The sequence below is a fragment of the Schistocerca nitens genome, chromosome 1 (assembly GCF_023898315.1).
Source record: "Schistocerca nitens isolate TAMUIC-IGC-003100 chromosome 1, iqSchNite1.1, whole genome shotgun sequence".
Lineage (NCBI taxonomy): Eukaryota > Metazoa > Arthropoda > Insecta > Orthoptera > Acrididae > Schistocerca > Schistocerca nitens.
In genome coordinates, this window is record NC_064614.1 from 191,939,319 (window position 1) to 191,966,732 (window position 27,414).

At 39.8% G+C, this 27,414-nt stretch overlaps 1 protein-coding gene across 2 annotated transcripts in view; it reads right to left on the reverse strand.

The window, feature by feature from the left end:
- The window catches only part of LOC126245316 (solute carrier organic anion transporter family member 74D), a 248,414-nt gene that overhangs the window by 210,280 nt on the left and 10,720 nt on the right, over window positions 1-27,414 (reverse strand). The window contains exon 1 of one of the 2 annotated variants that reach the window (XM_049948304.1): window positions 14,193-14,407. The exons of the other annotated variant lie outside the window; for it this stretch is intronic. The gene's annotated coding sequence lies outside the window, so the exon portion shown is untranslated. Of the gene's footprint in view, window positions 1-14,192; window positions 14,408-27,414 lie in introns of those variants that run through there. 2 annotated transcript variants of the gene reach the window in all.

Genomic DNA, 27,414 nt, shown 5'->3' on the forward strand with positions numbered 1-27,414 from the left:
CTGAACCAGTTATTAGGACCTCTTCCCGTTCCATTTACGTATGAAGCGCGGGAAAAATGACTGTTTAAATGCATCTGTGTGTACTGTAATTAGTCTTACCCTCATCCTTTAAAGGGGCGATATGTAGGGAGTTGTAGTGTATTCCTAGACTCATTATTTAAGCTGGTTCTCGAAATTATGTCAGTAGACTTTCTCCGGATAGCTTCCGTCTATCTTAGAGTCTGCCAGCTCAGTTCTCTCGACATCTCAGTGGCACTTTCGCGCGGGTCAAACGAACCTATGACCAGTCGTGCTGCTCTTCTCTGTATATGTTCGATATCCCGTGCTAGTCCCATTTGGTATGGGTCCCACACACATGAGCGATATTCTAGGATGGGTCGCAAGAGTGTTTTGTAAGCAAACTACTTTCCAGAGTGATTGCATTTCGTTAGTATCCTACCAGTAAAACGAAGTCTGTTACCCCCAACTGAGCCTGAATTATCGTTCCACTTCACCCCTCTATTAAGTTTTACAGCCAATTACTTGTAAACAGTGACTCACTAATATTTGTTAAGTGCACAGTTTTACAGGTTACAACTGTGACTCACTAATATTATATTCATAGGATGCTACATTTTTCGGTTTGTGAAGAGCACAACTTTACATTCTGGAACTTTTAAAGCAAGCTGCCAATGATTGCACCACTTTGAAATATTATCAAGGTCTAAATAATTGTACAGCTTCGTTCACACTTTACGTCGCTGTGCATAACTGCATCCTCTTCAGAAAGTCTGAGGTTACTATTGATATTGACTACAAGATTATTAATATACAACGTGAACAGCAGGGCACCCAACACACTTCCCTCAGGTACACCCCAAGTTACTTCTATAGTTATCAATGACTCTTCATTCAAGATAACATGTTGCGTCCTGCCTACCAAAAACCCTCAATCCAGTCACAGATTTCGTCTGACACCCCATATGATCGTACTTTTAATAATAAGAATTGACTAAGTCAAATGCTTTTCGGAAATCGAGAAATAGTGTATCTACCTGACTGTGTTGATCCGAGGCTTTCAGGATGTTATGTGAGAAAAGTGCGAATTGAGTTTAACAAGAGCTGTATTTTCGAAATCCATGCTGATAGGCATGAATATCATTACGTTTGAGCGCACAATATGGTCTAAGATTCTACAACAAATGGATGCCAAGGATAAAGAACGGTAGTTTTGTGTATTACTTCAGTTACCCTTCATGGAGAGACCTGTGCTTTCTTCCCACTACTGGTCACAGTTTAATTGTTTGAAGGATATACGATAGATTTTTGTTAACAGAGGGGCTAACTCAGCTGCGAATTGGATGTAGAATCTGATAGGGATTTCATCGGGCCCATTTTTCCAGTGGTGCGAGAATAAAGTCGGGGCAATATCCCTGGGCTTTCCTTTCTTAACGAACATTTGAAAACAGAGAGAAGCGTTTCTCATTTTGTTTTGCTACTTTCTCAAGTTGAGTCCCAGTCTCATCCATGAGTGGCTGGAAACTAACTTTGGAGCCACTAACAGCCTTTACTAATGACCAGAACTTCTTTGGGTTCTGTGAAAGATCATTTGACAGTATTCTTCTACGGCAATCATTGAAGGCTTCATTCATTGCTCTCTTTACTGCCAAACACGTTTCATTCAGCGTCTCTCTATCCATAGCTCTATGCTTTGTTACAAGCCTATTATGCGGTAGCCTCCGTTTCTTTAAAATTTCCTTTGCAGTGAATGTATTCCGTAGAGGGTCCTTTCCTGCATGAGCTGTTCTACTGGGTGCATTTCTGTCCAGTGCATGGCCAACAATTCTTTTAATCTTGAGTCATAATTCCTTTACATGTTTCTCTCCTGAGCTAACATTCTAGCAGAAATCAATGTACTAGAGTTATCTTCCCACTCCATTGAAAATTTGGAGACCTCCCTTAATTGCGAGAAAGTATGAGAAACGGATGCGAACAAAAATAACGTAAAATATGAACAATATAATCGAGAAGCTCACATACGAATTCGGAAGCAGTAACAAATAGATATGAGTCCACAGAATACCAAGCAACGAAACAAGCTTCTGTTTTATATCAAACAGAAGGAAATATGAAATCATTTATCCGAACAACAGCGTATTAAGAAAGTGTGCAAAAACTAAGCTACAAGCGACGTGTTTACATTGCAATACAAAGAGTGCACAAACAAGAAGGTCGTAATCAAGAACGGAATGCGATGGAAGCATCTTATGTTTTATGTCGTGTCAGACTTTTGTTTTAGGCCCTGACAAATGCTAAAGCGTAACTATTTTCACTTGATAGCGGTCACACGGTCGAAATTGCAATATTGGGTTCTGCAAGTAAATAATTTTACAATCAAAAGGCGACCACGACTTTAGGTACAAAATTTTATATGACTGTGAACCCCACACACAAGAAGCTAATCATAGTTTTTGATTGAGATGTATCGAAATATTACTTTGTAACTGTTGTGAGGTCACAGAAAGTGACACATTTTACCATCAAACTGCGAGGCCCAACAGAAACATATAAATGAAAAATATTGTCATCTAATACTCGTATTTCGCAAAGCAAGAATACGAATTTTCCTGCCATTTTTCCAGTATTCGAAGTTCACTGCCAGATCACTAGGAGTGGAGCTAAGGTTCTCTGTTCCCGCATCGTAACACGGGTTTTACACTCCTTATAATTTGGTATTTTGTGATGTACTTTGTAAGAGGACATCTTACCAATGAGCTGCATAGGCTGTAACGAGCGTTCCGATCTCCCGTTGCCGGTCGCGGTGGCCGAGCGGTTCTAGGCGCTTCAGTCCGGGACCGCGCGACTGCTACGGTCGCAGGTTCAAATCCTGCCTCGGGCATGGATGTGTGTGATGTCCTTAGGTTAGTTAGGTTTAAGTAGTTTTAAGTTCTAGGGGACTGATGACCTCAGATGTTAAGTCCCATAGTACTCAGAGCCATTTGAACCATTTTTTTGATCTCCCGTTGCACCCTTGCACAATTGGCCTCCAAAGTTGGCTGGTTTCACAGTACATGGTTCTTTTCGTGGGAGCTTTCGAAAGGCTCCGTCTATGTGCCTCTTATTCCAACAAAATGGCGTAAAATGCGACGCGGCAGTGACTGCAGTTACCCTGGAATGCTCTGAAGAGTATTGAACGAATCTGATTATCGTCTGAGTGTTTGTCGTGCGTCTGGTGAAGAGCAAACTTACCAATTCCGAAAGGTAAATGAAAACTCCAATCCTAAACCTAATTGTACAAATTATCTGAATAGTGTGTGTTCAAGTATCTAAAAGATATACTCTTATAAAATTCGATAGTTCCTTTGGTAATAAAAACTATGAATAAGTCCAAATTTACTTCAAGTCTCTATCTTCATTCATGTAGAAGATACAGTCTTGAGCAATCGGATGAATATTTTGAAAGATCTTGTACATCTCCATGGCCGCGTAAGATACATCCACTATCTGAGGAAATTATCTCATACGCCAACATGCTTTGGAGCTGTCTGCCACTTTTTTTGTAGGTAACATATGTTTTAGAATATTTGGACATCTATTTCTTTTGTCCTAGAAATGAAGATACAGATCTACTTGGCAGATTGTTTTTTATGTTGTTGTGATCTTGGTGAAAATCAGTGTCCACTCTCAACTTAAGTAGGTGATGCAAGTCACACATCTGCTAGAGAGTACGACGTGTTTCATACACAAATGCGCTCGGTTGATTTTGTTATCATTTGCTTTTCCCTAAATTCGCTTCCCTTATAAGAGTTAAAATTGGTGACATCGGAAGAATTCGAAAATATTATACTATGGAGTGTAACAGTCACTCTCGGGAAACACTTCACAAAGAGGCCATTCGAGAGTCTTAATATGGGAGTAACTTTATGGCTTCTACAGAGCGATACGCGATAGTGTTAGCCGAAAATTATGTATGAGGGACTGCAAATGAACGTTAGCTTTCTGCCTTTCCTAAACAATATCAAGTCAGTGACCAGCGAAGGAAAGGATATTAGTCTGAGTCACCGTCAAACATCCCCTTAGAAAAATTTATAAATGACAGTGCTGGAAAACCTCTAAGTTATTTGATTTTCAACATTTTTTTTTTTTTTTTAGCCCAACGCAACCTGACTTTCAATAATCCCTACAAAAGAATGGCCCTGACTAACAATAACCTATACCTTTCATGAATCACCTCACAAAAATCTTCGTTACTCAAACTACTGCAATACAGCGTGCGCCAATACTGCCAGCTGAATAAAAGATTCTAACTACTTAAGGCACTAACTACTGATAGGCATAGTTAGCAAATGAAAGATTTTGATTGAGAACAAACAATGTATTTACCTTAATAGTGTTCAAAAGTCATAATATATATCAGTTCATGACATCCAGTCTTACAAATTTCCTTTCTCTGACGGACACACGTCCAGATCGTCCGTTCTCAAAACTCTGCCATCTCTCTCCCCACATCAATCACTGCTGGCGGCTCACCTCCAACTGCGCAACGCTACGCGCTGTTCACATCCACCTGCCCAACACTACACAAGCGAATATTCCAAAAATAAGTCCAACCAGCCACAGACTGCACAAAGTGCAGTCAGTGATATTCATACAGCGCGCTACTTGCGTTACCAACGTAAAAACCTGAACGGTCTACTTACACTGTTTGTTAACTGGCTGTTTCGAAAGGGCGCGCTTTGTAACAGAAAACAGGATTCCGAGATGTTTTCGGCAATAGATGATAAAGGCAATTAAACGAATTTTTGTCAGTGTTTGGCAGAAAATAGTTATAAAATAGAAACATTTCGTACTTTCTGCTTATCGATATAAGTCGCACGTCATTTCATCTGTGCTTGTGACATTCTATTGTCACCCAAAGATCGCATATGAATCCGAAAGCCCATTCATGACGAAATAAATGTAATTTTCCATAATATTAGGAAGTATTTCCTTTTTAATATGGTAAAGAGAAATTTATGACAGCCCTCTCGAAATTTTGTGGTTGAGAAGCCATGTTTAAAGTAATTACTAAATCGTAGAATTAGCTGAGGATATTGTAAATAATGTCTTTCAGAAAATTAGTAAGTGGTTCTCTGCAAATGGACTCTCACTAAATTTGAGAAAACGGAATAAGTGTAGTTCTGTAGGGTAAATGAAATGTCGTGTGGCTAAGGCCTCCCGTCGGGTAGACCGTTCGCCTGGTGCAGGTCTTTCGATTTGACGCCACTTCGGCGACCTGCGCGTCGATGGGGATGAAATGATGATGATTAGGACAACACAACACCCAGTCCCTGAGCGGAGAAAATCTCCGACCCAGCCGGGAATCGAACCCGGGACCTTACGATTGACATTCCGTCACGCTGACCACTCAGCTACCGGGGCCGGACTGTAGGGTAAATGGCATAACACGACTGACCAGCATTTACATTGAACAGAAGCCTGTTGCTACGGCAGAATATTCAAAATTTCGGGGCTTGTGCGCTGATGAGAAACTGAACTGAAGCACACCGATGATCTGCTGGAACGTTTCAGTTGAGCTACTTATGCTATTAGGGTTATTGCAAATTTTGGTGATAAAGATATCAGTAAATGTGCCTGTTTTCATTCACTGCTTTCACATGGCATTAAGAGAAAAAGTATTCATTGCACAAAAGCGTGTAATCAGAAACGCAGCTGGAGCCAACCAAAGATCAGGAACTGATGACCTCAGAAGTTTGGTCCCATAGAACTTACCGCAAAAAATCCAGAGATCACCCTGCAGGCATTTACTTAAGGAACTAGGGATATTCACAGTACATTCACAATACATATATTCTCTAATGAAATTTGTTAATTAGAACCCATCCCTATTCAAAAATAATAGCAAAGTACATAGTTACAACACTAGAAGAAAGGATGAGCTTCCATGTTTTACTTTGGCATAGAAAGGGGTAAAGGGGTGAATTATATTGCCAGAAAAGTCTTTGACCATTTACTAAATAACATGAAAGATCTACAGATAGCCAGACACCATTTAAAAACAAATTAAATGAATTTCTGAATGACAGCTCTACTCAATAGATGAATTTCTAGATATGAAATTGTAATTGTATAATGAGCACCACCAGAACATTAACATCACCGATCTGCTATCGATATAAAGCCGTCCACCGGCCGGTGTGGCCGAGTGGTTCTAGGCGCTTCAGTCTTGAACCGCGCGACCGCTACGGTCGCAGGTTCGAATCCTGCCTGGGGTATGGATGTGTGTTTGATGTCCTTAGGTTAGTTAGGTTTAAGTATTTCTAAGTTCTAGGGGACTGATGACCTCAGATGTTAAGTCCCATAGTGTTCAGAGCCATTTGAACCATAAAGCCGTCCAGGCCATAGCAGCGTTATCTGGCGAGGAATGACTGCTACTCAGACACACGCACGGTGCATGTAGTACCAGTGAGCGTGCTGTCTGTATGTAGAATGCGGAAGGCGCGCGATCTATGTAAGCTTGACCGAAGGCAGATTGTGATGGCCCGGGGGCTCGCCACGAAACTGTACAACTTGTCGGTTGTTCTAAGAGTGCTGTGGTGAGTTTCTTAGCACGTGGGGAAGCCAAGATGAAACAAAGTTGAGCAGCCACACCTCATTATAGGTGTCGGACGTCGTACGCTGGGCAGACTGATAAAACAGGAGAGGTGATGAACTGTGGTGGAACTAAAATCAGACTTTAATGCTGGGTAGAGTATAAATGTGTCTGCATACACAGTGCACCGTACACAACGACAGGCCTCTGCAGCCGGCCACCCATACATATGTCAATGTTAACACCACGAAATGGGCAACGTAACCATCGGAACTGGTCGTTGACACAGTAACAGAGAACTGGATAGTCTGATGAATTCCAGTACCTATTTCGAAAAATGGTTAAAATGGCTCTAAGCACTATGGGACTTAACGTCTGAGATCATCAGTCCCCTAGATTGGTTGGTTGTTTGGGGGAAGAGACCAAACAGCGAGGTTATCGGTCTCAGAGGGTTAGGGAAGGATGGGGAAGGAAGTCGGCCGTGCCCTTTCAAAGGAACCATCCCGGCATTTGCCTGGAGCGATTTAGGGAAATCACGGAAAACCTAAATCAGGATGGTCGGACGCGGGATTGAACCGTCGTCCTTCCTAATGCGAGTCCAGTGTGCTAACCACTGCGCCACCTCGCTCGGTAGTCCCCTAGACTTGGAACTAATTAAACCTAACTGACCTGAGGACATCACACACATCCATGCCCGATGCAGGATTCGAACCTGCGACCGTAGCAGCAGCGCGGTTCGGGACTGAAGTGCCTAGGACTGCTCGGCACAGCGGCCAGCAATACCTATTTCATCACTCCGATAGGAGGGCGCGCATCCATCGTCTTCCAGAGACACGTACACCCTTCATGACGATCATGTTTCCCGACGGCAGTTACATTTTTCAGTAAGATAATTCGCCATGTCACAAGGCAGGAGTGTGATGGAGTGGTTCGAGGAACACAGTGATGAGTTCTAATTGATGTGCTGGCCTCCCAACTCGCCAGATCTGAACCAGCTCGAACACATCTACCGAGCGAGGTGGCGCAGTGGTTAGCACACTGGACTCGCATTCGGGAGGACGACGGTTCAATCCCGTCTCCAGCCATCCTGATTTAGGTTTTCCGTGATTTCCCTAAATCGTTTCAGGCAAATGCCGGGATGGTTCCTTTGAAAGGGCACGGCCGATTTCCTTCCCAATCCTTCCCAAACCCGAGCTTGCCCTCCGTCCCTAATGACCTCGTTGTCGACGGGACGTTAAACACTAACCACCACCACCATCGAACACATCTAAGATGTCCAGAATGACATTTTCTCTCTGCAGTGGAGTGTGCGCTGATATGAAACTTCCTGGCAGATTAAAACAAGTTTGGAGGGTAGGAGACAAGGTACTGGCGGAAGTGAAGCTGTGAGGACGGGTCGTGAGTCGTGCTTCGGTAGCTCAGTCGGTAGAGCACTTGCCCGCGAAAGGCAAAGGTCCCGAGTTCGAGTCTCGGTCCGGCACACAGTTTTAATCTGCCAGGAAGTTTGACTTGTGGGATGTGATTGAACGTGGCGTGACAGCGCATCGCCCACTTCCCAGGAATTTACGGGAATTAGGTGACCTGTGCATGCAGATGCGGTGCGAGCTCCCTCCAGCGACCGACGATGGCCTCATTCTTCCCATCCTCCGAGGCGTCGCCGCTGTTATCCGTGCTAAGGGTGGACACATCGGCTATTTGGTAGGTGGTCGTAATGTTCTGGCTGACCTATGTAATGTAACTTAAATTACTTTTTATTGATATACTGGGTCTCTGTGAAACAAATTTGACTCTATTATTTGAATTTCAGATGTACATAGTTGTCTAAACAATTATCGCTTATTGACGAGGTCAAACCTAGTGCTAACGCAAACATTGCACGAAATGATCTTGAAGGGATTTTATTGCAATTAAAATAAGTTTCCCAACAGGTGATTATTCACACGTAAAACTATAACAAAGGAAATGTACAGAATGTCCTATTGATCTTGACCGCGCCAAATAACTCTTTGTCCAGAAGGAAAATGAAAAATCCATGAAGCAGACGTTGTTTAGCTGCCAGGGGGCATTTACCTATACGATTCCCCATCTTGTAGCTTTGTACAGCTGTACAGATTTTTAAATAGAAACCTATATTTTTTGTTCAATAATCCATTTCTTCTCCCCATGACTATTCAAAAACGTGTCACAGTGCATCATTCATTTAAAGATAGCGTTATTAAAAGCGTAACACAAAACTGACTTTTGACTTCTCTACTAGCACACAATAGTAGTACCCGAGGTAGCGTAACTTTTCCAGTTGATGGAGTTGACAGTTAACAAATAGAAGCGCAAGGAACGCTACCGCAATTACTGTTGTGCTAACTTAAATTCTCCATACAAGAGTAGAATTTCCAAGTTCTCTTCACTGGCGTACATCGTACTCTCACAGTCCTTCGACTGATGACAGTTGATTCAATAGTTGGAGTGTGTTTTCCTCGCATATGGATTGTTTATGTTAGCTCCAGCAAGTGGACGAGTTGCATTATCCCATTACAGGAAAGTCAAAGTCGGCTTTGTGTTACGTTTTCAAAAAACATCATCTTCACGTGTATGGTCCACTGTGTTATGTTTTTGATCAGGTCGTGAGGAAAGAAAGTGGACAACCTAACGAAAAATAGGGGATACTACTTAAAATAGACATACTGCTATTCACATCTTCGTAACGAACAATTCTGATGAGAGGATACTGAGAGTAAGTCCTTTACACCTGAAAAAATGTATGAAAAATGCGTTTGAAGAAAAATTTTAAAACATCACGTTATATTTAAACATACACTCTAAAACATGACGTATCGATATGCTTTGTTGAAGATTCTTTTTCTTGTCCCTACTGCTTCATTTTCTACTCACTCTGCCGCCTTTTTTTTTTTCTTTCTGAGGACTTATATATCTATGTTAATATTTTCTCCGTCCAACATCAAGGTTTTGCAGAGTTTCAATGCACTAAGAGCCCGCTTTCACACCCAGGATTAACTTAGAAGGTATATGTCACTGAAAGGAGAAAGCATCGAAAGCACCATTATAGCTTGTAAGGGTACACATATAGTTACTCATCTAGTATCGATGCCTCTACCTTACACGTAGCGGTCTAGTGCAGCAGCAGTGCCGCCAGGGGAAACCCCAGTGATCGAGTAGCCCGGTTTGGGCCCAAACTACGGGTGGCACGGAAAGCAAATAATATTTGGGATCGTGGATGGATGTGAGTTGTGGCTGCACGACTTGGCAGCCTGCCGTGAGAAATCAATAAATCTGTTAAATGTTGCAGTGTTCGTGGACAGAACTGATATCTCATCAATATTACAACCGAGTCGTTAACAAAGATCGGTAGAAGCAATGGTTACCTTAGAAAAGTAATAACAAGCAAAAATAAGAGTGAATGACAGTATGCGTGCGTAGAAAAGGTTGGGAACATGTATCGTGCCTTGTTTGAGAGACAATAAACTTTTCAGTTGTATTAAGTTAGTGTCTCCTTTCAAATCATTTTCATATCTATTAGACCTAACTGAATGTGAAGATCGTCAATAGGAAATGTGGCGATTTTGACAGGTCACGTACCGGTAGGCACACGGCCCCATTTTTAGTGTTCAGGTGCATGTTCCTTGAGGGGGCAGGGTGCCACTGTCAGCTGTGCAGCGTAAACAATAGTCCGATCGCCGTGGTTACATCAACACAGCTGATTTTAGAGAGAAACGTGGCCGTGAACGATTCGTATAAAGGAGTAGGCATCTTACAAGCTTTGGAGAAGAAGTCTGTTTTAGGACACTTTTCCTACATCGTTGCATTGACTGATACATTTATGTTATGGATTGAACGATTTCACACTGTGAATCCAGAAAAATATGTGGTTAATAAAAAAAAAAAAAAGACATTCAGTTTCGAAACCGAATATCATTCACTTCGTGTGTCCACAAGAAGATGTAGAGAATCTGTTGGAGCTACGCCTACTGGGTCGACAAACTTCAGAACGTAATAATTCAATAACTATGAAGGACATTCGCTTAAAACGCTGGCCCTGACATCTGTCGCCTCTGCAAAAAAAGCGGAGTTCGATTTTTTTCATGATAGTGTTAGGTTATCGCACCCTTAATCAAACTTGGTAGGGAATCGGACTAATGACAGACGCTTAAGAAACTGCCGGCAAAGTTTTCCCGAATTACCACGTCTGTTTCATGCTTAACACTTCCCTAGGACTCTTTTAATGAGTTTCAATGAATTTCTTAAAAATAATATAGATGATTTGTAAACCAGCCTTACTGCCTGTTAATTACTCTATTTTAGAAAATGATTAGATTTTGTATTTCTGTTTGTATTTTTGTATTTCCGTTACTCCTTGAAATTTATTCGCTTATCTTTCTCTAATTGCTGCCTACGAAACTGAAAGATAACGTAATGAGACTACTGACAAAGGATTAATGACGCCTGCTGCAGTGAATACGGGATGGTGATATCACCGAAAGTTGTGCAACGTCTGCCGACAATTTACATAATAGCGGCAGTTCAAGCAAATAGTTTATCTCTCATTTCCTTTTCACGTCATGATACGAAGGACGGATTTTGAAATACACTTTGTGCATTCTACTGTTTCTAAAAACTTGACGGTCATATCTTTTCTTTGTGTGTTTGTTATATATTTTATAGGAAATAACAATCAACAGGTTTGCTGGAAAGAATACGCCAATTAGTTTTGAAAGTGTAACAACTGAGTTCTCCTTATCTCAACTGCTGTGCAGGTGATGGTACACAAATAAGTAGAAATTCCCGATTCTGAGCATGGTCACGATGAAAAAATATATTACAGGTGTTCTGTAATGATAAGTACCCTCTCTTACGCATTTATCAGTGAGACCTGTTATGTAAATACCTCGAGAAAATTTGGTCAGCTTCTTTTATCTAATGCGTATAAGATAGTAAAATTCTAGAGGTGACACGTCATGAACTCGCTTTGTAGATTAACTCTGATAATGAAGAAAACATAAAACTGCGTTCACAAATAAAGATAACTGAGGATAGTTTTCTCTCTGTTCTTGAACGAACAACTTCAAGTTTGACTAACACAATCATTACCAGTTACCGCTGTCACTCAATCTAGCACTACAATAATGTAACAGGAATCACATGGAGATTGGAACGGGAAGAATTCTAGAGTACCAGTAAACACCTGACTCTTTAAGATTGTTTGGTTGGTTTGGAGTGAAAGGATTAAACTGAAGGGCCTCCAGTCTCTTCATCAGGTAAGTGGTAAACCAGGAGTGGTCCTCAAAGAAAGGAGGCGAAAGGCAAATACTGGAAAGCCTAGGTGTAACTAACACAATAAAAAACAGAGATAAAAGCCCAGAAAAAAAGTCATTGACATAGTATGAAACTTAGAATCGTATCTCTGAATTGGTATCTATAACATACATATAAAAATTCTACAGAGCCATGCTTAGCAGATGAAATTACGTTGTAAAGTAGCTAGAAGTTTATCAATAATCACTAACTGTCAGTGAGGTTAATATTTGACACGAAGAATGTGAGCGAGAAAAAGTTTAAAGAAGGTGTGAAAGTGTAGTTAAAGTTTGTTGGGCGTAGCGAAATACTCTCATTATGAAACTGTAGATCGATACCTAGTCTGTGTAATTGGGCTCCGTTTGAAGCGAAAGCTAGTTTTTCATGCGCCTCAGTGTTTAAGTATGTGTCGTACAATAACATAATTTTGCAAGTACTTTCGGTGGTACACGTGCATACTGTCTGCAAAATGTATTGCGATCAGGGGTAGTAGTAAAGAAGTGATACATTAAAACTCCTCGCCTGATGCTTAAATTTCGCTGCATAAACACCGAAAAAGTTTTGTCGGGGTATCAGTGGCAAAAAGTTTCGTAAAGGTTTGAAATTATGTGTAACGTTTGTTGGATGTCACTAAGTGCTGTCACGCTCAAACATATCATGAATGTAGTCTGGATAATTCGCACGTCGTGAGTTATGCATGTACATTGTTTCTGGCTGTAATCCTTAATGTGTTAAACCTTTAACATGAGATTATACCTCTTAATGAGTAGATTATGACACAATTTTAAGTTTTAAATTTGTTCAATAATTACATGAAATACGGCGCAAATCACATTTTTGTTGCACCTGGAAGCCATTAGATGGACAATTCGCAACCGGTACTGGGTAATCGTTAGACGTTAGGTAATATAGATGCTAAACATGCAGATTACAGCAAGCGCGAATGATTAGGACTCCAAAAGAAGTGATTATTCTCTTACAGCGTGAAACATGCCCTCAAGTACGAAGGCAAAGTGGAATTGCGATTCTCATTAAGTTCCTTGAGTGACGAAAGTTGCCCACACTACGTGTTCTGTTTGTCACATTTACGAAATAACTCCTCATTTTGCAACCATTCATCACTGAAGAAACGTAAAACGTGACTTAATATTTTATCTTACAGAAAATATTTTCAATGTAGCATATTATATTCACAACAACAAAAATCTTGAATTAAAGAGAATTTTCAAAAGAAATCTGTTTCCCTGATTCAATGCACTGAACGAAGATATTGCGAAATATATTACAAATCTTCATGAAAGCTTCCTTTTTCTTTATTAGGAGGTAATTCTTTTCATTTATCTTCCTCACCCTGAAAATAATTAATTGCTCTATTAGTTAAGTGCATTTGGCGTAATTCAAAGATTTATTTCAGAGTAAAACTGTAGATTAAAAGCACATTTTAACAATAACTCATTTTTGAAAATAGTGTATGAGCGTTCCAGCCGTTACATATTCTGATTTCTTGCATAGCTTCAAATAATTATTTCAGACCACAAAAGCTCTAAAAGGAACCTCTAAAAAGAACTGACGCAAATTGCACACATAACCTTTTTCCACTGAGTCATTACGTGCTACTGTATCTCATGCATAATTCTCTAAATGTTGAAGGTAATATTTGAATGCACAATTTCTTACAATACAAAGACACATGCGTAGTCATTCCAAAAAGCTGCTTGTTTCATCACGATTAGATTGGGTTAAATTATATCTTTGTCGGTCCATCCTATGATTTAAAAGACGTGATTTTCACGTATTTCATTTAGTCCGGGCGTGACATCTTCATAACATAGTTCATTTCCAACAATGATAAAACAACAACATGTAATCAGGACTTTAGATGTTACTCTTAATGATGTTCGTTCATCAGATTCATTATGTGATACGAAATTTCCTTCTGAAAACTGTACTTCTCAGGTAATATTTTAGACACTGTATCTGATAACAGCGTTAACTTCCTTCCACTATCACCGGCTTTATGTGAAGCCTAATCTGCTAATTTGATAGGTATACTGAACGAGACTGTTAATATGCAAGGAAAAACTACACTGTTCATTAAACTGGACGACTGTAAAACAAAATTCGCTGTCAGTGGCAAGTTATAAACTAGAATCGTAGCTCTGAACTGGTATCTATAGCATATACATACAATGTTCTACAGTGCCATGCTTTGCAAACGAAATTAGGCTGTGAAGTAACTAATAGTTTATCGATAAATCAAGTGCTGTCAGTGCATAAAGGCACGAAGCGGATAAGTAATGTGAAGATTGCATACCATGTATCCATAGGATGGCGCAAGTAGAGTTTTTCCAGGCGATATTTTAATCTGATTAAACGTTGGTCTTGGAACTGACCTTCTTTATATTGACATCGTGAAGGCAGTCCTTGTGCTAGATCCACTCTTTGTTAGACTTAGAATGTGTATATATTCATCACAACTAACGAAAGTAATTCCGTAAAATATAATGTCCCACCTGTCAAACAACACATGGAAGACACGTTATAGTTATTTCGACGTTGAACAGCTGCTTTAAGTTGATGGAAATGTGACATTTCGTCTTAGTAACACAGCCGGCCACTGTGGCGCTGCTGCATGAGGCGGCCTCCAGAGCCATCTACAAGCTGAAGTAAGAAGTAATGAGTTTGTTTCCATGGCCGACTCCCGCAGCAGCTGTCGAAATCAGTTATTACTGGTTTTTCCGTCTTACTTGTTAAGTTTACTGCAGTTTAATTAAAGAGAATTTTTACACCAGACGCGTTTCGCTTTTATTAAAGCATCTTCTGTGGTTAGTCTGCAAATGTTTGTACATGTTTGGTTGTTTTAGATTAAAAATAGCGTTTCACTTATAAAGCTCGTGTACAATTACGATGTTTCTGCCTCTTGTTTACGAAATGTCCAACCTTTTGCTTATTCCCTCCTTAGCAGCGACTGTGTCGTAATACTTCATTTCACATACACGTTTGGCAGTATTTGTATTTCTGCAGTATTTCTTGCGCTGCATTTGCGTTATTTACACTACACCTAGTTTTTGTAATCTGAACTGAAGTTCTCACTCAGCATAGTATTGCAGCGTTTGCGTCTGTTCGTTTTCTTGTAGGTTGTAAGCGTTGCTAACCTGTGACTAATTTTTTTAAAAAAATAATTGATTTGTTTGTGTGTATGTCCTTTTACATCTTTGCCAAACTCACGAGACATTTTTGCTTTCACTAACTTGCACTAATCCACAACCACACATTTACCCTCCACCCTCCCTCACTTTCTAATCTCTCTCTCTCTCTCACTCTCTCTCTCTCTCTCTCTCTCTCTCTCTCTCACACACACAAATTATATATTTAAAATGGCAACGCTCGTAACCTAGAAGAAAAGAAGCGAACAGAGATGAGCATTACAATATTGTGCTGAGTGAGAACACACATAATTTCAATTCAATTTGTAAAAGTGAGGTGAAGTGTGAAGTGCAAGTAACGCAATGCGACGCAAGAAATACTGCAGAAGGCAAAAGCTGCCAAGTGCACATCTGATCTGAAACGAAATCTTTCGACATGAACCTCCGCACTACTTTGGAAAATATGTAAACAAGAAACACCGCTAGTAATTTGAGCACCAAATTCATAAATAAAACGCTGTTTTTAATCTAAAATAACCAAAAACGTTCAGACATATACATGCAAATTGCAGAATAACCACGGAAGATGCTTTATAAATAAAAGCGTAACTCGTCTGGTTCAGAAATTCTCTTTGATTAAACTGCAATAAGCTTAAGCCGAAAAAACCAACAACTGAAGTAAGAAGCTTCTCTTGCCTTCCGCAACGCACGCAGCCGCTCGGTTCAGAGAATTACTTTTAGCATTGATGATTGAACTTATTTATTGTACACGATTTCCACAGTCACTGACTATCTACTCTACTTACTACGGCTCGTTTGATGATATGAAATGTGCATGTGTGCCATTCATATTATTTTACTATGGCCGCAACTTAGCTGATTCGTAGGGAATCATTCCGCTATTTAGAAGCTGCGGTTAAGGCACTTGAATAGAAACCATGGTCCTTAATTGAGCTATTCGGCAAGAATAACAACATGCGTAACTTAACAAAATTATGCGCCAGGTAGTTTTCATAGTTTAGACTGTTTTTTAAACGCTTAGCTCACTCAGTGTTAGTATCTAAAATGCTCAAAATAACTTTAAAATGCAACGTCACTAACGACTGAAGAGTTATAAGTTCATGGAATTTCACTATCAGTGACATTCCTAAATAATTAACAGATTATTATACGTACATGTTGTTATTTTTCTATCAATTCAGAATACGCTTTCTTGAATACAGAACGGCAGGATACTTTCTTTTACACAAAAATTTATACAAGTGTTTCTCTGTGACTAAAGCACAGTGGGCACGCCATTTCTTAGGTCTTGTACAACATCGAAGCGTACTCTACAACCTAATGCTGGAAATTTGTAGCTGCTAATAGACGCACTCCTTATAGTGTCGTGTGATGCCAGCAGAGAGCATGCGTCGCGCCTACTGCCACAGAGTTGCTACTTGCTACTTTACTGTCTCTGACAGGGACTTCCCCGCTCTCGCGCTTGCTCCAGCATGTAGACGATGTGCTAGTAGCACTGCGAATTTAGTGGTAGTGTGTTTGAGTGGATGGTGTTTGAAACATGCGGAAGGCAGTGTATTTCAGTACACTAATTATCGTTCATTTTTGACAAACACGTTATTTCTAATAAATGTCATGCCTTCCTGCGGTGCATTTAAAATCGTAAATTCATGACATAACAGTTGTCGGCCACATGAGCTTCGATGTTAATAGCGATATGTGCTGTAACAATATCATATCTGCCGATGATCTGCGCGAAATTAAAAAGGTAAGGATTTTACATTCGTTAAAAAGTTTACTTAATGCACGGAAAAAACATAAAACTGTACGCTTCATAAGAACTGCTTGCCATATTCCAGTCTTGTTAATATGTATAAAATAATATGTGTAAAATAATAAAATAATATTTAATTTCCCATTTATGCCAGTTTGCTGCGTAATCTAAACATAGGTTTCCGTTGGAAAATCAAACCAAGTCACTTTGTGTACAAACCTTCGTAAGCGTCTAGTGAATGAGACAGTGCCGTATCACCCCGTCCGTAAATCTAGATTTAATAAGCTTAAATGGGGCTCTCAAGTCCAGTTTCTCGTAAATCGATGTCGCGACACTGCTTCTGATAGTCGTGTAAATACTCCAGTACCGATTCTAGAAATACGGTCACAGCTGCTGCATATCCTCTTCCACATCGATTTTCGTTTTGAAACACGTTTTGGTTATAAGGCCCTGTCTTGTCGACTAATCTGGATAAAATGGCTTATTCTTCAGAAAAAAATATTAATCCGAGGAAAAAGCTATTAGCCACCTGCAAAACCGTAGCTAGCTGAAACTGTGCCGCTGGCAGATCTGCCAAAGCCAGCACCCCCTCCCATCCTCCTGTAGAACTACTTTTCGACAATTTTCTCCATACTGATTTGGCAAATTTTATAATTTATTATGTAGATTTAATAAAAATCAAGCATAATTGAAAAATATTGCTTAAATGGACTATTGCTGAAAAATACTGGTCACAGCAAATTAAATATATCGTAGAAGTAAATAAGTTACGAATTGTATAAACTTTCTACAGAATAAAAGTAAAGCAAAATCTGCATCTCATTGTTTGTGACGGTTACTCTACATTGACGAACAGATTGTATTTGCTCCCCATAAATTAATAATAGTGCACAATTTATTAATTATAAATACGAGAAATGATATATAATTGAGAATTATGAAACGATCACTTTCCAGGAATTGAGTTCTTGTTATAATTTTACTTTGTATTTCCTTGTTCACTGACTGTGTCTGTGAAGTCAAGTACAGCGGCTGTGTCGTATTATGTCAAGAAAATAGGTAAATTTAACAGTCTGTTTTCACCTGTTCTCGATCGTAAGCTATTGTTTGTCACCTTTAACTAATTAAACTTCGTTTACAAGATACTGCAGTCAGTGGCATTGACATAAATATCCTTTCAGCTGTTTCGGAGTGGCCTGGCCGTGGTGACTGTAATCTGCTAATTTCGGTGTATTTAATCTACAACAGCGTTTGCAACTCGCCACAACTGGCTCGGATATTCAAATAGCACCGACGTGCTCGTATAAGCACAACTGAGAGGCACAGCAAACCGACTGTACAATGAGATTTGATACAAGAACTACATAGTTAGCACAAGTAGTGATTAACAAAAGTAGTGATTAACAAAGAAACTTAAAACTCTCGAGTCTTTAGCATGTGTCGGAGTTTCGTTCGCGCTAAAATAACGACAAAACACCTAAGTACAGCCTGAATTAAGCGGCCTTACGACACCAGATGCTTGGTTAGTGCTGTCAATGATTTCAGCTTGGATGAACAAAGTACTGCTGTCTGTAGGCATTTGCGCTTACAAGGTTCGGAAAGCTGACAGTGTGTCTACGAGAGTGTGTAATCAAAAGGCCTCATGGTACAACATACGAATGACAACATTGACACATTATAACCTCGTTCGTAGAATTAGTTAATATTTTGTCTCCAGTGATTGATTAGCCAAGCCACTGAAAGCGAGGGTGGGTACAGTGGTTTACAAATTACACTGCTAGAAGGATACGAGGTAGAGCCTTTACATGAAGCTGGAAATGGTAATGGAAGCCTAAATCTGGCAGCCAAACCGTATTTCTAGAATCAATATTGGAATGCATAGCTAGAAGCGGAAATGGGAAACTGGTTTACGAAAAGCGTGTTTGAGAGCCCCTAACGAACGTAGAGTACTCTTGTGAAAATTTTCTGTTTTACTACCGTAAAGTATTTGTAATTTTGTGATATAGAAGCAAGTATCAACTTCACCTGTATAAACAATAACTAACTGACTGCAGAAATTATGTATGAAACCTTACGTAATGATGTTAATTTCCAAGACTGAATATCGATAAAGAAAAAAAAAAGAGACGGCATGTAACAAACCTGTGAAGTCTAACTTTTGTACGAAAGAGTTCTTGGCAAAGTGATGAAGTACATAATAATTGAATATGTTATTGCGTGGTTTTTAGCAGGTTGGACAGTACCGGCAACTTCAGTAGTTAATGTAAATAAGAGAAGCAAAGAAAATAACACCCATGCTAAGTTCGACATTAGCAGAATAGAATAGCGGCAGGGCTTGGCAAAGACTGGGCTGCAACGAGCAGCGGAAGTGTCTTATCTTTGAAGTTAGGATTCGGCATTTGTCAATACTTCTCGTTGCATCACTCTTTGGTCCATGACAAAAAATCTGCTAAATGGAGTTAGACGGTTTTAGTCATAGAGAATGAGCATTCATCAGACAATATTATTCTAAATCACGTAGACGAACTATGTGAGGCTCTTCCTGTCGCTTTAGCATTGCTCTACTGATTTACGCTACTTACTGGTACTGTTGAAGAGCAGCACCCCCTAGATCATGTCGTAAACTAACTGTTTAATAACTTGTTGCATCAGAGGAATATTGCGATTGTATATTGGATAAAAAAATTACGCGTTAAAAGGAGTTAACTTTTAGTTATAGTTTATCATGGACTTAATTTAGGCAGCAGTCAGGAAGAGAAATATACGTTAATTGAGGCTGGTGTTTGTTATTTTAAGATAAATTTGACTGATTGTTATCAGCAATTAATAGTGGCTAGTTAATACATATCAGTATTTCCGGCTCAGAATAACGAACTGACTGCAGGAAGTTCCTCATCAAGGACTGAGCTTGGACACATCTGCTGGTCTTACATGTTTATCATATTGCTTGGTCAGTACATGGTTGCCCTGTCGCTCTGCGTCATCAATTTCTGATTACCACAGTCAGCTGCGGTCGAGAATTGGGCGCTTACGTACCTGTTGTGATTAGTTTTCGTCGTGTACTTTGTTTCTGCTAGCTGATTTTTTAAAAAAATTTTAGGAGGCAGAATGTTTGAACCTAGCTCCAAAAATGCACAGAAAAGTTATAAGGCTATAGCGATCCTGGCGGACTTAGTACCTCATGTTAAGCGAAAGTTGAATCGCTTAGCTATTGTTGCTGTTGCCATATTGTACGCGGAACCGACAACGTTACCCTCTTCCGTGCCAACTAATAAGTCGGATATTACTTGCTCTTATCGCAAAGGGATATTGGGAGCGGAAGGATTGGTCGAAGTCGGCCGGTTTAAAATCGTTTTTGCTTGGAGTCAGCCTTAGTTGACGAACAACGCTGTTTTCTGTAACAGTGAATAGTAGTATTTTGTAATTTGTTGCAACCAGATGTAAGCTTTGATTGCATATAAAATCATTAAAACGTTCGTGTATCACCTCTGCTTTGGTGCAACACTTCTGTACCTTCGTGTAATATACTGTCTGCCCTCAGATAGCAATTTATGTGGGAGGCTGGGATCGTCTACATTGCTACAACGTTAGATTGCACCGGTCAATCTCTATTTTATTCTGATTCATATATTTATGCACTTTAAACTTAAAATAAATAATTAGCTTCCTTTGCATATTTACGTTTATTGATGTCATATGGATTAATTTTCTGTGGTAATACCATACACAGATATAAAGTATTTATTGCACAAAAAATGCTGTCAGAATAACTTCTGGTGTACATCCTTGAACTTCATGTTGGTAACTATACTAACACCAACTTGACAGTGCATTCACTGTGTCGTGACGTTTGTTGTCAAGGATCAAGCAAAATTTCAAATAACAGTAACATTCATAAACATAACACTAGGAACAAACAAAATCACTACCGTTTACAACCTAAGCTTACTCGTGCACAGAAGGGAACGACGTATGCAGTCATAAAAATGTTTGCCTACCTTCCTTGTGAATTAAAAGCGTTGATACATGATGAAAGTTAAAGGACAAACTGAAAAACGTTTCTACTTGCAACTCCTTCTGTTCTGTAGATGAATTTCTAAGTAGATAGGATGTATTTGGTTGGGTTATATTTGCGAAATTTTGTTGTAGGTTAAAACAAAGCATCCCGTAAAGCAAATGGCCATCGTGTGCCAGGTTTTCACAGAGAAACCTACCGGAATATCCCACGTCATGGCGAATTGTTGTAAAAATGATAATCTTAGACAATATTTCGGACATGTGTGATCAATAATTATGTTCAAGGTTGTAAGTAATGTAGCTGCGCGAAACGTATCGTTAAAGAAACATGCTACAGCAAACTCGGCGATTCAAACGCAAAACTACCTCTGATGTTAACTGCGCAGCACAGCCATATATTAGTAACTGAAGATATACATTGTACGTGTGATTACATTGTTACCAAAATGCCTTTCATGCCGTACCGAAAATCTGCATGGGACGAAATTTTGTAAGAGACATTTTGTACTGTTAGTACGCAGGGAATCGTTCTGTGGCCACCAAGTGTGTGAAAATTTCTGCACAGCAGAACTCAGTTGTCGTGTTCTTCAATCGACTGATCACTCTAACCACTCTATCCTCTCCCCCTCCCCCCAAATATGTCAGTTCGCCGATTGTCCGCTTACATACTCAACGCCCTGAAATTAATAATCGAGCGCGGGATAGTAGTTACAGCATTTCACTGGCTGTCATGAGGGGGAGGTTCAAACTCCCGACAGAACATTCAGAATCAGGTCTGGCGTAGTTTCGTATCGATCAGGACGAACGCCAAGATAGTAGCACTGATAAAGACAAGACCAATTCACTGCCCAGGCTTTTGTCAAATCTGAGATTTTGCTTCATCAAAATGGCTCTGAGCACTATAGGACTTAACATCTGAGGTCATCAGTCCCCTAGAACTTAGAACTACTTAAACCTAACTAACCGAAGGACATCACACACATCCATGCCCGAGGCAGGATTCGAACCTGCGACCGTAGCAGCAGCGCGGTTCCAGACTGAAGCGCCTAGAACCGCTCGGCCACACCGGCCGGCCTTTGCTTCATCTGCAGTGACTTCGTCGTCGGGAGGACGTAAACTTTAACCATACTCTCTCCTGTTGCTTAAAATTATCTTTCACTTGTACTTACGAATCCGCCGATTCACGTTGATTACTCGCCCCGTAAACGTTATTCGTTGTTAAACTTTTTCGCCACTACGCCCAGCAATGATTTGAATCCTGCTCGTTTTCACAAACACCTGTCACCATTCGAATGCGGTTCACAAGTAAATGGTAATTAATATTATCTTCACTATATTACGTATATAAATACAGGATGGAGCCACACCAGTATGGAGCTACAGAAATAAAACGAAAGCGAATCAGCGACAAGCGCGTGAATCCTGCATATTTAATCTAACTTGTCCCAGCTAATGCCTGTTATGCTACAGAACGCAGTTACTGATTAAATCATCTGAAGATAATGCTTTCAGCTGCACAGTAAAAGATAGGCAGACTTTAAATTCCTGTCCTTAGCTGGTTATATTACACGCGAATTTTTTGTGAGATTTACTTGAGAAAGCTTGACCATTAAATAAACTCAGCTAGGAATTACCGTAATGCCATTAATATATAAAGATAACCCGCACTGCATAACAGCACTGCAGTAACATATGGTACTGCAAGGTGGAATGTTATTAATAATGAAATCAAAAGCACACAGGTTTTTATTTTTGGTAATGTACAGTAAACATGAATGCACTCTCATTCTAACAAATATAGCTGAGTCGGAGAAAATCGCATTGCTAGAGACAACCAAACACATTAACTTTCGCTTAACAGATTAAACCTCCATGCACTTGCGGTGACTGGTTGTCATCTTATGACCGTAGTAGCTACACAATGGTGCAGTTCCGACCTAGGTTATCTGGGATATTTTACTTCAGCCCACATTACATACCCTGCCCTGACATTATTATGGGGTTTTTATATGCAGTGTTGAAAAGATTTATCGACGAAAGTTTAATTTCCCTGTTTTACGATACCTATACGTGTATTTTAGGCAGTAATACGACCATCATTTTAGAAAATGTGTCAGCATTTTATCCACAGATCAAGTTACAATGCCTGTAACAGTCTTGACGTGAAGTGACAAACTTTTAAGAAAGAACCTATTAGGTATAAGAAATATTAACGCGAAGGTCATACTGCTCAGCTTTGAGCAGTGATTTACGAATCGGCAAGGAAGTTGCATCTACACTTTCTAGGAAGCAAGTCTAGGACAAACGACTGTTTTAATTCGTGGTACTGTCAGGTGCCCTGTAGACAGCACCAGTTTCAAAGACAGATTGTGTACACACTTTGAATTTCAGACGTATTAATGAGTAGCATAGTGAGTATATTATAAAACAGGCATGAGCAACCGTTGGCGACCCACAAGCCTCATTACTGTATATAATTAACCCTCGCCATTGCGAGGGGTCATGCCGACCTTTACAAAATATTGTAATTTAGTCAGTTACTTTATATTTTAAAATTCTGAAACCAAGAATTTATTGTGTTTAATGAACTACATATATATTAGAAATTTTTCATTAAATCCTAACCTAAAAATTTATGTCTTATGGTATATGTCAGTTTTTCAATGAATCTCATATTATGTAATTCAATGCTCAGGACCTTATCAATATCTCTTTATCCTTATCAATATCTCTTTTAAAAGTAGTACACGTTATTAAAATTGCTAAGAAGGGATAGATTGATAGAACTCATATCGAGGTATCAAGGAGTAGCCAGTCTGGTGATGGAGGGTCGTGGGAGGGTTTAAATTTGTAGGTAGAGACCAAAGCTTGATTACAGGAAGCGGGTGCAAGTGTGTTTTAGTCGCAATAGTTATGCTGGGATGAACATACATGCACACGACAAGCTTGCGTGTACAGCTGAATTACGACAGTTTTCGGTGTGATAACCACAACTGCAATATTGAACTCTAATTTTGTTTACTTGTTTCTGACATTGGAGTATGCATTGCTAAGGGTGTGCGAAAATATATTTCCATGTTCTGGACACTACTAACACATTAGTACCTCTTCAAAAATAAGTTGTTAATATATGTTGACAAAAGTTTCTTTTTAATGTTTTAGGTTGGACGTAGAGAACCCTCCTTCCCCCCTAGGTAACATGTGTTATGGGAAATGCTTTGGTATTCTAGGATCAATCTCGTGGGCTGTCTCGTCAAATGAGTTTAAGCTCTCAGTATCGCTTGATTTTTTTCAGCTACATTCCATTACCCTACAGTCTTATAACTTTTTCTGATGACACTGTCTATTCCGCTCGACTGAGCTTCCAATGCCTGTGGCGTATGTAACAGATTTACAGTGTCAACGGCGAATGTCAACGTTTTTATTTTTTGTTTGACAACTTAAATTCCTCCGCAAAATTTCTCGCTATATTCCTTTACTACTGTCTCAGTATACAGATTAAATGACATTGGGATAAGCCACAACCCTGTCTTACTCCCTTCTCAATTACGATCGGTAATGGGAAGATTCGAGAGCAATGCGAAGAAATCGGGCTTTAATGTTCATGGCACATAGCGTTAAAGCAGATAGCAGCAAACCACAAGCCGTATGATTCATTGCCTTCCGTACCCCGTGTCCTGTACAGAGGGTGATGCCAAGTGCCTCGGAGATTGGGACGGTCTGGATACATCTTAATATGAAAATATTGCATTTTTCTGGCTAAGTATTCTAATTCCTAGTCGATTGTCAGTCTGCCTATTAGTACGTTCCTGACTCGACAGTAGAAAGCTCTTGTAATTACTGTCTGGTTTCATTCAGTACAAGCTATAGACAAACTTTTGCTCCCTTATCCTATCTTCAGAATTCCAAATGTATTCCAGGCAACATTATCGAAACCTTCCTCTAACCTTACAAATTCTACCAGCGTAAAGTTTAATATCCTTCGAAAATCGAGATCACTTGAGACATAAAACAGCATGGGAATTAAAATGTCCCATCCTCTTTGTCACCTCAGTGCAACTGTTTATGTATAACAGTAGTTTTCGCCTGTTTTCCCACACCATCTTGTGAGCCAGTAGCCCCGTGGCGGCCAAGGAGGCGGCGTCCTTGGCGGTAGTTTCCAGCTGGCCCGTCCCATCGCTCACATCCTCTTTACTGCCGACTAAGGGCGCTGCGTGATTTGGACAATGGCCGCCTCCCACGCGGCGCTCGCCGCAAATTGCGACCGCCCGGCTGCCGTCGCTGTGGCTGCCAGGCGGCGCTGCCTACACGCTTATCACTGGTGTTGGCTCAGGCCAGGAGATGCTATACCGTGTCTGCTAAATTCAATCCCGAACTTGTGTTAGAAGACGCCAAGACGTGTTTCGCTGTTTACTTACATACTTTGTCTGATATTCCTACTTCATTCTGCACCAGAGAGCCATTTAAAACATTACACAACCACCAAGGTGTCATTATATTGTAACCTTCATCGAATTTCTTCATATTTACAGCATTTGAACGCCTGAACATATTTATAGTACTGAGGTCTTCGCTGGAAAGGGATTGGATAGCGCTATCTTACTTATAGAGGATTTTTTTTTTTTTGCTTTTACTTGAATTCCTTATTTATTAACAAATGGAGAAATTACTCGAAAAAATATTGAATCATATTTCTTAAACAAGAATATCACCTTCAAATTTTTAATTACTATTTGTATGAACATCTAAGTATTAACAATAAATTAAAATTTAGTACAAATATGTGAAACATCGAACAACAACTAAAAGGCTTTTTTCCTTGAGACTGACCAATAATATTGACGTATATAATTTTTTTTTTCATTAAACACAAAGGTATTATGCATGTCTGTTACATTTTAATCCATTTTCATTGGGACAGTAATTAAAAATAAAACTGTTATCTTTATTAAAACTTGTTGTTGTTGTTGTTGTTGTGGTCTTCAGTCCTCAGACTGGTTTGATGCAGGTCTCCATGCTAATCTATCCTGTGCAAACTCCTTCATCCCCCAGTACCTACTGCAACCTACATCCTTCTGAATCTGCTTAGTGTATTCATCTCTTGGTCTCCCTCTACGATTTTTACCCTCCACGCTGCCCTCCAAAGCTAAATTAGTGATCCCTTGATGCCTCAGAACATGACCTACCAACCGATACCTTCTTCTAGTCAAGTTGTGCCACAAACTTCTCTTCTCCCCAATCCTATTCAATACCTCCTCATTAGTTACGTGATCTACCCACCTAATCTTCAACATTATTCTGTAGCACCACATTTCGAAAGCTTCTATTCTCTTCTTGTCCAAACTATTTATTGTCCATGCTTCACTTCCATACATGGCTACACCCCATACAAATATTTTCAGAAACATCTTCCTGACACTTAAATCTATACTCGATGTTAACAAATTTCTCTTCTTCAGAAACGCTTTCCTTGCCATTGCCAGTCTCTACTTCGATCATCATCAGTTATTATGCTCCCCAAATAGCAAAACTCCTTTACTACTTTAAGTGTCTCATTTCCCAATCTAATTCCCTCAGCATCACCCGACTTAATTCGACTACATTCCATTATCCTCGTTCTGCTTTTGTTGATGTTCATCTTATATCCTCCTTTAAAAACACTGTCCATTCCATTCAACTGCTCTTCCAAGTCCTTTGGTGTCTCTGTCAGAATTCAATGTCATCGGTGAACCTCAACGTTTTTATTTCTTCTCCCTGGATTTTAATACCTACTCCAAATTTTTCTTTTGTTTCCTTTACTGCTTGCTCAATATAGGAATTGAATAGCATCGGGGAGAGGCTACAACCCTGTCTCACTCCCTTCCCAACCACTGCTTCCCTTTCATGCGCCTCGACTCTTATAACTGCTATCGGGTGGTTTCTGTACAAATTGTAAATAGCCTTTCGCTCCCTGTATCTTACCCCTGCCACCTTTAGGATTTGAAAGAGAGTATTCCAGTCAACATTGTCAAAAGCTTTCTCTAAGTCTACAAATGCTAGAAACGTAGGTTTGACTTTTCTTAATCTTTCTTCTAAGATAAGTCGTAAGGTTATTATTGCCTCACGTGTTCCAACATTTCTACGAAATCCAAACTGATCTTCCCCAATGTCGGCTTCTACCAGTTTTTCTATTAGTCTGTAAATAATTCGCGTTATTATTTTACAGCTGTGACTAATTAAACTGATAGTTCGTTAATTTTCACATATGTCAACACCTGCTTTCTTTGGGATTGGAATTATTATATTCTTCTTATAGTCTGAGGGTATTTCGCCTGTCTCGTACATCTTGCTCACCAGATGGTAGAGTTTTGTCAGGACTGGCTCTCCCAAGGCCGTCAGTAGTTCTAATGGAATGTTGTCTACTCTGGGGCCTTGTTTCGACTCAAATCTTTCAGTGCTCTGTCAAACTCTTCACGCAGTATCGTATCTCCCATTTCATCTTCATCTACATCCATTTGCATAATATTATACTCAAATACATCGCCCTTGTATAGACACCCTATATAATCCTTCCACCTTTCTGCTTGACCCCTCTTTGCTTAGAACTGGGTTTCCATCTG